The sequence below is a fragment of the Lathyrus oleraceus genome, chromosome 1, assembly GCF_024323335.1.
Source record: "Lathyrus oleraceus cultivar Zhongwan6 chromosome 1, CAAS_Psat_ZW6_1.0, whole genome shotgun sequence".
Classification (NCBI taxonomy): Eukaryota; Viridiplantae; Streptophyta; class Magnoliopsida; order Fabales; family Fabaceae; genus Lathyrus; species Lathyrus oleraceus.
Window position 1 is genome coordinate 438,868,781 of NC_066579.1, and position 12,143 is coordinate 438,880,923.

The following is a 12,143-nucleotide window of genomic DNA, read 5'->3' on the forward strand; positions in this document are numbered from 1 at the left end:
TTCCATTGTGCGCCCCAGTCTGAGGATTATTGGATCTGCCACATCAATTAATGAGGTCAGATCCAACGCTCCGTGTTTTTTCTGATTTTATTTATTTTTCTATTTTTTATTTTTTATTCCATTTTATTTTAAAATTCATAGAAAATTCATTTTACATCAAAAAAATCCCAAAATAATTTCTAAAATTCTCTTTTACTTTTCTTCACCTGATTTTTATTTTTCTACATTTTATTTTATTGATTTTCTATTTTTCATGGAATTTATCTTTTCTCCTTTATTTTAAATGGTTTAAAAATACTTTTCTGCATCTTTAAATTCTGAAAAACTTATTATATGCTTCTTATTTTATTTCCAACCTTCCATAATTTTCTTGGCCATTTATTTGGTATTTCGAAGGACTTTATGGATTTTCCCTTTTATTTCCTTTTTAAATTCATTTAAAAAATATTTTTGATGCATTTTGTTTCATTTTTGTTGTATTTTATATTTGTTTGACCTTTGTTGACTTCTATTGACCTTGGATCATGATTGTTTTGATCATAGGTCTCATCAAACTCAATGGGTCTCGGATGTTGATGGGGTGAAAACCCTAATCCACCAAAATGGATTATTGATTTTGATGATGACTTGATCAAACCTTTGATCCAATTTGGGTGTGATCTCTCTTATCCTCTTCTTCTTCATCTCATTATTTTCCTCTTGATGAATTGGATGGCTTGTGTCCATTTTGTTCATGATGTATGGATTTGTACTTAATGAACTTTCATCATTCCAAATCTACCTCCTAATTAACCATGGATCATTTAATTTACTTTAGATTGATGCATAAGTTTGTCCTAAGTCCTATGAAGTATGGATTGAAGTAATGGACCATTCACATAGCCCTTGTGCTTAATTCATCCTCTTTTCTTTTTGTGTGGCATGGCTTTAGGAGAATGATTTACATATCATATCTCTAGCATGTATTAACACAAACATTATTATTGACCGACCTTAGATAGGTGTGACTTCTATAGAAGTCCAATTACGATTGTTTAACACAACACTAAATTTTTCCCGAAAGTAAGTCATTTTCATAAGTGAGATTGTATGTCTCCTATTCCTCATGGTATTGTGTGAAAATATTGCCTCTTTTCATTTATGAGAGCTAGTGGCACACTTGTTTATTTTTATCCAAGTTGGAGCCCTTATCATAAGTAATGTAGAGGTCCATATTCTCATACTTGTGAGTAAATAGTTGAGTGTTCTCCAAAAGATGACAAAATCATCTTTCACTTTGATCACTAACCTATTTTGCATTGACTTTACTTTAATGCCATTTAATCTTATGCTCTTTCCTCTTTTGTCATTTAAATTATGCTTTATTTTTAGCTACACATATCATATTATTTGTGCTTATGTTATTTGTCATTTGTCCACTTGGACCTTTGTTTATGTTTATGTTTTTTTTCTTTGTCCACTTGGACTTCTCTTTCTTCCAAAGACATTAATAAAGGAAAACCCCCTAAAAATGTGGTTCTCTAGATTCATTGGACTATAGGTTACTATCCTTAGTATTGTTTTGGAGTTATGGACTTAGAACTAGGACATTGACCCTTGCTTTAGAATCTTGTGATCTGAGACCTTGGGATTCATATGGTACCTTTAACTTTGGACTTCTTTTGAAGACTTGTCTTGGTTACTTTGGTTTCATCTGATGCATGGTTCATCTGATGCAAGTTTTCTAAGTTAATCCCATAAAGCTTCCTCTTGTAGAAATTGACCTTTAATCCTGATACCATCTAAAACCCCCTAAGGATTGAGTTGATACTCTATATATTCTTCCAATTACCTGACTTCAGCAATACAGTATCATCTACAAACTGTAGTGATATATATTCCATATGATTATTCACTTTAAATCCCTTATAAGCACCAATATCAGGTGCTTAATTTATTAGTCATATCAAACCTTCAGTTACTAATGTAAACAGAAAAGGTGACAATGGGTCGCCTTGTCTAAGGCCCCTTTCCACCTTGAAATCTCTAGAAGGACTACCATTAACTAATATTGACATGTTGTTATTAAACACACATGCTTCCATCCATCTACCCCATTTGAGCCAAAACCAAAATCGGTTAACATTTTCCTTTGGTGATTCCAATTAACGCAATCATAAGCTTGTTCAAAATCAACTTTCAAAATCAAGAACTCTCTTTTCTCTCTAGATGACATGTTTATAATCTCATTAAGAACTACCACTTCATCCAGAATTTGCCTACCTGGGACAAAAGCGGTCTGACAAGGTGAAATGATTCCCCTCAGTATTTCTCTTAGTCTAGCTGCAAGAATTTTAGCCAAAATCTTATACAAACATCCAACCAATAAAATCGGTATGTATTCCTTCAAGTCCTAAGGGTTACTGTTCTTTGGTATAAGGGCAGTGAATTATGTAGGTATGACCTTGGGTATTTATGCATATTCATTGAATTCTCTTGCAAGTTTCAACAGGTCCTCCTTCAAAAAAGTCTAGCACTCCTATAGAAATTTAAAATTTAGAGCATCTGGTCCTGGACTCTTTTCTCCATCAGATTCCCATACAAAATTCCTAACTTCCTCTCTTGTTAACTCCACTTCCAAGGTATCCCTTTCAACCTCTAATATATTCTTGAACACCAGCGCCCTGATTTCTGGTCTACTCCTCTCTATTTCCTTGAATCTACCCTTAAAAACTCTAGATACCTCCTCCTTAATTGACTTGACATCCTCACACATAACGCTCTCCCCATTTGTGATTGAGACTAAATTGTTTCTTCTTCTTCTATCTTTGATTACTGTGTGGAAAAATCTGGAGCTCTTCTCCCCTTCCTTAAGCCATTTTTTCCTAGATTTATGTCTTAATAAACTTTCCTTAAGATGAAGTTTCCTCCATAATTCCTCCAAAGCCTTTGCTCTTGTCTCCTCAGTTTTCTTCATAATTCTAACTCCATTGCTACTACTAGGTTCATCCACTTTGTTGTACACTTTTGATGCCTCCTCGATCTTTAGATCAAGCCACCCAAATACTTCCATATCCCATGCCCTCAAACAACTTCTTAACAATTTCATCTTTTCTTTTAAAACTTACGCGTGCCTACCAACAACATTGAATCCCTTCCACTTTTCCTCCACAAATTTAAAAAATCCCTTATGCTAAAGCCAAACATTATTAATTCTAAAAGGTTTTGGCCCTCAATCAACATCATTGGACTTAACCCATATAAATGCATGATCATAAATATTTTTATCCCTACTGTCTGACCAATAATCTTCCAGCTCTCTACCATGTTTTCTGAAAACAAAAAATATCTATTCTTCTTCTAGCTCTACCAGATTTATTGGTCCAAGTGAATCTACTTCCTATTAAAGGAACATCTATCAATTCCATCTTATCGATAAAGTCATTAAACTCCCTGATCTCATAACCCTCCAACCCACTAGTTCTACCTAATCTTTCTTTTTTCTCTCTAATGGTATTAAAGTTCCCTTCTAGACACCAACATTATATCCCCCCCCCCCAATTTTTAAATGATTCCAAACCAGACCATAACACTTTTTTTCCTTATGAGACAAGATGAATAAATGTTAATAAAAGCATATACTTGACCTCTGAATTTTGCACATACTCCTAAGAACCATTCCTTTTGTAAGCAATATAATGGTGTTATCAGGAACCATCCTCTATCAAAATTTGTAGACAAAGTGATGACTGGCCAAAATGGAAAGATTCAATTGAAGCATAATTAAACTCACTCTACAAAAGACAAGTTTTTGGACCTGAAATCCGAACACCTCAAGGTGTGAAGTCAGTTGGATACAAATGGGTTTTCATACAAAAATGAAATGAAAAAAATGAAATTGTGAGATACAAAGCTCGACTTGTTGCTCAAGGATTTTTGCAAAGACCTGGAATTGATTTTGATGAGACATATTCACCTGTAATGGATGTAAGCACTTTTCGATATCTAATAAACCTTGTAGCACATGAAGGGCTTAATTTGTACATGATGGATGTTGTAACAACTTATATGTATGGTTCACTTGATAGTGAAATTTAAATGAAACACCTTGAAAGGTTCAATATACCAGATGCACACAACTCCGAATCTCGAGAAAGCTACTCCATAAGATTGAATAAGTCTCTCTATGGGCTGAAACAATCGAGATGAATGTGGTATAAGCATATCAGTGAATATTTGCTTAGATAGGGATATACAGATAACTCTATTTGCCCTTGTATTTTTATAAAAAGACCAGGAAAGGAATTTGCAATAATAGTTGTCTACGTGGATGACATAAATATTATTGGAACTCCTAAAGAGCTTCCAAAAGCTATAAATTGTTTAAAGAAAGAGTTTGAGATGAAGGACCTAGGAAAGACAAAATTATGTCTAGGTTTGCAAATTGAACATTTGGACAAAGGAATCTTTGTACATCAAGAAGGCTATATATAAAAGGTGTTAAAACGCTTCTATATGGACAAATGTCATTCATTGTCTACTCTAATGGTTGTTACATCACTAGATTTGGAGAAGGATCCTTTCAGACCTCGAGAAAAGGATGAAGAATTGCTTGGTCCTGAAGTACCATATCTCAGTGAAATTTGAGCACTAATGTACCTTGCTAATTATACACGTCCTGATATATCATTTGCTATCAATCTATTAGCAAGATACAATTCTTCACCTACACGAAGATATTGGAACAGAGTCAAACATATACTCCGTTACCTTAGAGGTACAATAGACATGGATTTGTTTTATACCAAAGTATCCAGATTCGAATTAACAGGTTACGCATATGTAGGTTACTTGTCGGATCCTCATAATGGTAGATCACAAACTGGTTGTTTGTTTACATGTGGGGTACATCTATTTCACGGAGATCGATGAAATAAACGATAACAACGACATCATCTAATCATGCAGAACTTTTAGCATTACATGAGGCAAGTCGAGAATGCGTTTGGTTGAGATCCTGAATTCAACGCATACAAAATACTTGTGGTTTATCTTCTGAAAAATTAAATACAACGACCATATATGAAGATAATACTGCATGCATCGCTCAAATGAAAGATGATTACATTAAAGGAGACCGGACAAAACACATTTCTGCAAAGTTCTTTTTTACTCATGATCTTCAAAAGCGTGGTTATATAAGCATCCAACAAATATGTTCATGTGATAATCTTGCAGACATTTTCACAAAGTCACTCCCAAGTAGAATTTTTAATCAACTAGTACAAAAGATTGGTCTTCATCGAAGAAATGATCATTCAGCTGAGGGGGAGAAATGAAAGGATATTGTACTCTTTTTCCTTCACTAATTTTTCCCCACTACGTTGTTTTTAGTAAGGTTTTAACGAGCCATATCTTCAATGGACATCCAAGGAAGAGTGTTATGAATAAATATAAAAGTTGATGTTTATCCTTATTCTTCTTTCCATCTTCATATTCCCTAATAATAGTTGTGATTTTCCATCTCCCTTAGATTCTATAAATAAAATTTACATTGCAATGTACAGTGTACATTTGAAAAAGATAATATAATATTATTTTCTTTCTTCTCTTCCTTTTTTTATTTATATATTGTTTTATTTAGTTTTATAACAGTTATATATATATATATATATATATATATATATATATATATATATATATATATATTTGTTACGTGACTCGCATGTCTCACTCATCTCTATGATTCATAGCATATTCGAATATACCAACACTAATTGCATAACTTCACACGCTTACACTTATAACTGATTTTATTTTATCATCACCATCATTTAATTTAACAACAGATTCCTTTTCCACTACTTTTTTTTACTTATTTATTTCTTTTCCACTTTTACTAAGAAAGGAAAGCGAAGTAAACAATTACTTATATAAATGTCAAATTATTATATTATTTTCTTCCAATTGAAAAGTTAATACGAATCTCAAGTAAGTTTTACTTTAAAATTCTCCATAAGTTGAATCTAAAACATTGACAATAGTTATTTGATCTCCATTACTACCATTAGGCCATTTTAGGAATTAGTGACAATTTCTTAGTTCAGCATAATCAAATCAAGATCTTCCACGTAGAAAAGAAGAAAGACACTAGGACGTAAGATTAGGTATATGTCTCGTATGAACTACGGGTCATTCTCCATGTTTTTTTAAGTTTGCTACCATTAATTACTTTTGTTGTTGTTTACTAGTGGGACTTAATCGAATTGATGTTTACTCGTATTTTTGATGACTAGATAAACCATATTTGAATGATACAACAACAATCAAGCATTAGCCATTATGTATTGTTACATGAATCAACTTCCACTTTAATGTTATATTTGGAGTTATGTTTTCATCTAAATTGTTAATTTGAATGTCTTTTAAAATATATTTTTTTATAACTTTCTTATGTCTTCTTCTATCTCTAATTATTTGATTTTTCTCCCTTTTATCTATTCATTTATTACATATAAATAATTTTTCTCTCTACATGACCAAATTACCGGAGTCTATTCTCAACATCGCATGTCTTACCACAGTATTGATAAAACTTCTATTTCAACATGAGCGGTATAGTCCTCCTCCATTTCAACCACCAAACATGAATTTGATGGTTAATATCCCTTCTATTTCTCTATCGTTTTGTATCAATGGCCCAAAATATTTTAAAAAACACCTAGGACACTATCAATATCGAGTCTTTGAATATTAATATCAATCTGGTGGTTTCACTACGCCAAAAAGCGCTTTTAACAGCGCATCTTAGACAGCGCTTTTAACAGAAAGCGCTGTCTAAGGTTAAAATTAAAATAAAGCGCTGAAAATGTTCCAAGAAAATACTAAAAGCGCTGTCTAAGGGGGGGTCTTAGACAGCGCTTTTTAAAAGCGCTGTCTAAGACCCCCTCTTAGACAGCGCTTTTAGGAAGCGCTTTTAAATATAGACCTTAGACAGCGCTTTTGATAAAGCGCTGTCTAAAGTCTTTAAATTAAAAAAAAAATTAAAACCAAAAGCGTTGTCTAAGGGGGGATTTAGAAAGCGCTTTTGGAAAGCGCTGTCTAAGGCATACCTTAGAAAGCGCTTTACACAAAAGCGCTGTCTAAGGTCTTATTAAAATAAAATTTCAGACCACAAAAGCGCTTTCGTGTTCTGTTCTTTTGTTTTCCCTCTTCTTCACTCACCTCAAAAACTTACGCCATTTCCACAAAAGCCCTACCTTCTCACTCTCGGCGGCCGTGCTCACGTATTTCTCTCTGGAAACAAACCGGCGGCGCGTATTTCTTTGGTACCGGCGGCGCGTATTTCTTCTCACTATACCGGCAGCGAAACAAACCCTTCCTTCTCACTGTACCGGCGGTGCTCACGTACTTCTCACCATAACCACACCTTGGTAAGTCTCTTTCTCAAACCCTAAATAACTTTGGTACCACATGCATGTTGAACATTATGTGTGAAAACTCTTGCCCCATTTTATATTTTTCTGTATTTTTCTGTATCACCAATGTTGGTTCTGTTGAAAACTCAGTCATATTTTTCTGTATCACCAATGTTGGTTCTGTATTATGTGTGAAAACTCAGTCATATAAAATGACCCAAATTTTGAGATTTTGAAGTTTATTCTGTTGCCTTAGGGTTGAATGTTGGTTTTGAAGTTGAATCAGTTAGTGTTTAGGGAATTAAAGTGTTAGTTTGAAATGTTAGTTAAGTTAGTAAGTTAGTGAAAAGTAGTTAGTTGGTTATTGATAATATGATTGTTAGTTGAGTTGATTCGATAGTTAGCTATGAAACTGTTAATTATGTGTCAGAGACTGTCAGAGACTGTTAGAGATTAATTAGAACAGTTTTGTTAGTAGGACTGTTATGAAATTTGAAATGTGATTCAGTTAGTTATTTAGGAAAGTTGGTTAGTCATGTTTGAATTGGCAAATAAAGTTAGTAAGTTAGTTAATATTGAATGGACAAGGTTTATTAGTGTATTTTGAAATCAGTTATTGAAATGCTAATAGGAGTTAAAGTAGTAGTTAGTGTATCAATTTAGTAACTCATGCTAGTCTGAAAAGAACAAGCTACAAAGTTTGGTGACAGGTGAATACTAGTTAGGATGTTAAATGGATTTTGGTGAATGTATTTTGAAATCAATTTGAATGTTCATTGAAACTACTATGGAATAATAGTTTTGACCAGTTGAATGTTCAAAGATACTACCTTAGTTATGTATTTTCGTCTGGATTAATTGTTTACTTAAATAAGTAGGAAAACCATGGATAAAACATGGATCTGTGCCGATCGAATGACCAAAGAGTACGAGAGTGGGGTTTTGGAATTCGTTAAGTATGTTGTTCAACACGCTGAAAACCCCAGACGAATGCATTGTCCTTGCTTGCGTTGTTGTTATATTGGTAAGGTTGACGCACATGGATTGAAATCGCATTTGCTGAGGCATGGAATTGATCAAAGTTATCAGTGTTGGATATTTCATGGTGAGAAAATTAACGAGAATGTTGAATCGAGTGGAAAAAGTAGTACGACCTATGCTTCATACGACAAAGACACGGAAACAAACGATTATGATCGAGTTGAAGAGATTGTAGAAGCACTGGAAGAAGATCTTCATGATTGTCCTGAAATGTTTGAGAGGATGGTAAGCGATGCTGAGAAACCGTTGTACAAAGGTTGCACTAAATTCTCAAGACTTTCTGCGGTATTAAAGTTGTACAACTTAAAGGCGGGCAATGGATGGTCGGATAAAAGTTTCACAGAGTTGTTGGCCCTTATGAGAGAAATGCTACCGGATGATAATGTTCTTCCTAATCGAACCTATGAGGCAAAAAAAATGTTGTGCTCTATTGGCATGAGCTATGATAAGATACATGCTTGTCCTAACGATTGCATTTTGTTTCGTAATGAATATGCAATGTTAACTGAGTGCCCTAAATGCGGTTTGTCTCGATATAAGAAAAGATTATCTCCCGCAAAAGTCTTATGGTATTTTCCGATAATTCCGAGATTTAGGCGCATGTTTCGTAGTGAAACCGATGCAAGACATCTTACTTGGCATGCAGATGAAAGAATTATTGATGGAATGTATCGGCATCCGGCTGATTCACCACAGTGGTCGAAGATTGATAATGATTATCCTGAGTTTGGATCAGAAGCAAGAAACCTTCGATTGGCATTATCTACTGATGGAATGAACCCACATGGTCTTCAAAGTATCTCACATACCACATGGCCTGTGATTCTTATGATTTATAACCTACCTCCGTGGCTATGTATGAAGCGTAAGTACATGATGTTATCTATGTTAATCTCTGGGCCTAAACAACCAGGGAATGACATAGACGTATACTTGACACCTCTGATCGAAGATTTAAAGATTTTCTGGGAGAACGGTGTGGAGGTTTATGATGGATATAGGAAAGAAAGTTTCAATTTGAGGGCGATGTTGTTTGGCACAATTAATGATTTTCCAGCATACGGGAATCTATCTGGGTATAGCATTAAAGGTCAACGTGCGTGTCCTGTTTGTGAAGACGGAACCGATACGATTCGATTGGAACTTTGCCAGAAGAATGTGTTTCTCGGTCATCGTAGATTCTTACATTCTAAACATCACTACCGTGGGTGGAGAAAAGCATTCAATGGAGACACCGAACATCGTAGAGCTCCACCCGCATTGTCAGGTGAACAAGTTTTTGAAAAGGTGAAAGATGTGCGTACTGAGTTTGGCAAGCCTTTTGCACATAAGATTGTGAAAGGTGGGTGGAAGAAAAGGTCGATATTTTTTGAATTGCCATATTGGAAGTCTTTGTACGTGAGACATTTTCTCGATGTTATGCATATTGAAAAAAACGTATTTGAAAGTGTTATCGGTACATTACTCAATATAAAAGGCAAGTCTAAGGATGGCCTTAAAGCAAGGGAGGACATGTTAAAAATGGGAATGAGAACTGAATTAGCACCCGTGAAGAAAGGAAGACGAACATATCTACCACCTGCTGCTTTTACTTTATCTAGAAAGGAGAAAAAAAATTTGTGTAAGTCTCTGAGTGAAGTTAAGGTTCCAGAAGGATACTCATCTGATATCAGAAGACTTGTTTCTATGAAAGACCTCAAGTTGAAGAATTTGAAGACACATGATTGCCATGTTATAATGGAACATTTTCTACCGATAGGTATACGTTCTATTTTGCCAGAAAAAGTAAGAAGTGCCATAACTAAATTGTGTTTTTTCTTTAGGTCAATTTGTAGTAAGGTGATCGATCCCGAGATCTTACCAACACTACAAAAAGAGATTGTAATTACCTTGTGTGAGCTTGAAATGTATTTTCCTCCGTCTTTTTTTGACATAATGGTTCATTTAGTTGTTCATCTTGTGAAAGAGACACAGTTGTGTGGACCAGCTTATATGAGATGGATGTACCCTGCTGAACGGTATATGAAAATATTAAAAGGGTACGTGAAATCCCGAAGTCGACCAGAGGGTTGTATTGTTGAACGATACATTGTTGAAGAAGCTGTTGAGTTTTGTACTGAATATTTGTCTAACGTTCAATCGATTGGACTCCCCAGAGCTCAGATTTTCGACAAAATGGAAGGTAAAAAATTAATTGGGAATAAAATTGTGACAATATCAAGGGATGAACGGGATCAAGTTCATTTGTATGTTCTGCACAATAATAATGAGGTTGAGCCATATGTTGAAATGCACAAGGATGTACTCCGAAGGTTAAATCCGAACAGAAATGAAAATTGGATAGTTATAGAGCACAATCAAAGTTTCATACAATGGTTGAAGGATCATATTTATTTGAAGCGCTCTTCAGATCCTTCTTCGGTAACAGAAAGGTTGAGATGTTTGGCATATGGTCCAAGTTTGCATGTGTTTTCTCATAGCGCATATTCAATTAATGGATACACATTTTATACCAAAGAACAAGATGATAAGAGTACTATGCAAAATAGTGGTGTCACCGTGCTAGCTGAAGCAATGCATATATCAAGTATGAAGGACTTAAACCCAAATATGCAAATTTGTCATATTTTGGAGTTATTGAGCACATTTGGGTGTTTGATTACGAGAAGTTTCAGATTCCCATCTTTGGTTGCAAGTGGGTGAATAGTAGTGGCATACGAATGGATAAGTCTGGATTTTTGCAAGTTGATCTTACTAGGGTGGGGTACAAAGATGAACCTTTTATTCTAGAATCTCAAGCTAAACAAGTGTTCTATGTGAATGACCCGAAGAGTACAAAATGGTCTATAGTGCTTTTCTCTAACAAAGTGACTGATGATAGCGGTGTCGATCAATGTGATATTGATGTTGAGAATGAGTCATGCATTAGACGGAATGAGTTGAATAGAAATGATGAAGTTGAGGATCTTATACCGGATGAGTCATATATAAGAAACGATCATAATGAGGGAATTTGGATCAATTCATCCGTACGCATTGCTAAGAAACAAGTGATTAATATTCCAACAAAGAAAAGAAAGAGATGTTAGTGACTTAGGTAAATTATCCATGGTTTCTTTATTTTTTTTTTCATTTGCTTTGATTATAAGTTATATGTGATAATGCATGATTTCATTATATTTTTGTTTTCAATTGCTTTGATTATAAGTTATATCTGATAATGCATGATTTCTTTATTTTTTTGTTTTCAATTGCTTTGATTATAAGTTATATTTGATATTTGATGGTTTCCTTGGTTTATTACAGGTTAGACATGGCTGATAACCAACATGAGGAAGTTAGTAAAGTATCCGCGGAAGAAGAAATTCGAAGAGGCATCACAGTAATGCGAAGGGTGGTCCAAGGAAGATCTCGAGGCATCATACTAGATGTCTCTTGGAACAACCAGGGACAACTTATAGAACCTAATGGGCATACCTTAACTAGTTTCATCGGTGCACTAGTAAGGAATGAAATTCCCATTACATGTGATGATTGGAGAAATAAAGAGTTGAAAGAGTCCAAAGAAAAAATTTGGAGTGAGATAAAGGTACAATCATTTGGCCCTTAATTATACGGTATCAATTATGTTTTTTCAATTACCGATACTAACTATCAATCTGTATGTTTTTCTTAGCGATGTTTTAACATCGAAGAAGAAAGAAG